The sequence below is a fragment of the Cervus canadensis genome, chromosome 3, assembly GCF_019320065.1.
Source record: "Cervus canadensis isolate Bull #8, Minnesota chromosome 3, ASM1932006v1, whole genome shotgun sequence".
Taxonomy (NCBI): Eukaryota; Metazoa; Chordata; class Mammalia; order Artiodactyla; family Cervidae; genus Cervus; species Cervus canadensis.
In genome coordinates, this window is record NC_057388.1 from 17,498,892 (window position 1) to 17,500,872 (window position 1,981).

At 42.7% G+C, this 1,981-nt stretch overlaps 1 pseudogene; it reads left to right on the forward strand.

Moving 5' to 3' along the window:
• The first annotated feature begins 1,116 nt into the window (after positions 1–1,116).
• Positions 1,117–1,593, forward strand: LOC122437746 (annotated as a pseudogene).
• The last annotated feature ends 388 nt before the right edge of the window (positions 1,594–1,981 follow it).

Below are 1,981 nucleotides of genomic sequence, written 5' to 3' on the forward strand. Positions count from 1 at the left end.
TGTAGCCAGGTTGGTGAAATAGGCCAATCCATGTATGTAAACAACCCTAAGGAGGATATGGAGTAGGAATCGTGGTGTCAACTATCACAGATGTTTAAGATTGTCAACGTATATACTGTCAATAGCCTTCTAGAAAGTTTTTACCAATCTACACTGTGGGTGTTGGAGAAGGCAATGGCACCCCACTCCAGTACTCTTGCCTGGAAAATCCCATGGACGAAGGAGCCTGGTAGGCTGCAGTCCATGGGGTCGCGAAGAGTGGGACACGACTGAGTGACTTCCCTTTCACTTTTCACTTTCATGCAATGGAGAAGGAAATGGCAACCCACTCCGGTGTTCTTGCCTGGAGAATCCCAGGGGCGGGGGAGCCTGGTGGGCTGCCGTCTATGGGGTCGCACAGAGTCGGACACGACTGAAGTGACTTAGCAGCAGCAACAGCACTCTGTGGGTGTGGGACAAATGAGACAGACTGCAGGTCATGTACATTTTCCAGCGTGCTTGCTGCAAATGTGCTGCTTTCTCGGTTCAAAAAAGGGACGATCTATTATAATAAAAATGATCATCATATGTGCTCTTATTTTATTATTTCAAGCAAATCCTACTCAAATTTTGGTTCTTCCTCACTGTAGGTAGTAAATTTCTTGCCACTCATCCATGTGCACAATAAATCACATAGGCATAGTAAGTGAGCACTGCTATCCTGAAGTGAAATACTGAACACAATCAGAACATTTCAGTTTTCCTTGTTTTGGTTTCTAGAAGATATTTTTAGTAACAGCAAGTATTTGAAAGTATAATTTCACTGGCCCTCTTGAGTCCTTTTCATTGTACTCATGTCACATTTTATCAGCTGACTAAATACAGGTTTCCCAATATTTTTTAGTGGTAATTTCCACATACCCCATTAAAGGAAAAGATTCAAATTCCTCAAAAAGTACGAAGACTAGGATTCCTGTTTACTTTTGTTTTCATTCAATGATTATTTGTTGAATATTTGATACATGCCAAGTATAGTTCTAGGAGCTGGGGCTATAACAGTAAGAAAAACTAATCAAAAACAAAAATCTCTGACTCCACTCCTTTCCTCCCTGTCTGCTTTGAAGATCAGCTGCCATCATGAAAGACACAGTAACTATCCAGACCAGGAAGCTCATGACCAACCGACTGTTTCAGTGGAAACAAATGGTCATCGATGTCCTTCAACCTGGGAAGGCAACAGTACCTAAAACAGAAATTTGGGAAAAACTGGCCAAAATGTACAAGACCACACCAGATGTCATCTTTGTATTTGGATTCAGAACCCATTTTGATGGTGGCAAGACAACTTGGCTTTGGCATGATTTACCATTCCTTGGATTATGCAAAGAAGAATGAGCCCAAACACAGGCTTGCAAGACATGCCTATATGAGAAGAAAAAGACCTCCAGAAAACAGCAAAAGAAATGCATGAACAGAATGGAGAAAGTCAGGGGGACTGCAAAGGCCAGTGTTGGTGCTGGCAAAAAGTGAGCTGGAGATTGGACAACAGAAGGAGTAAAGATTCTACAATGACTGTATCTGTGGTGATTGTGCAGATTTTTCATGAAAGAGAGAATAAACTAAGACCTTTTTAGTTCAGTTCAGTTCAGTCACTCATTCCTGTCCAACTCTGTGACCCCATGGACTGCAGCACACCAGGCCTCCCTGTCCATTAGCAACTCCCAGAGTTTACTCAGACTCGTGTCCATTGAGTCGGTGATGCCATCCAACCATCTCATCCTTTGTCAACCCCTTCTCCTCCCGCCTTCAATCCTTTCCAGCATCAGGGTCTTTTCAAATGAGTCAGCTCTCCACATCAGGTGGCCAAAGTATTGGAGTTTCAGCTTCAACATCAGTCCTTCCAATGAATACACAGAACTGATCTCCTTTAGGATGGACTCTCAAGAGTATTCTCCAACACCACAGTTCAAAAGCATTAATTCTTCAGTGTTCAGCTTTCTTT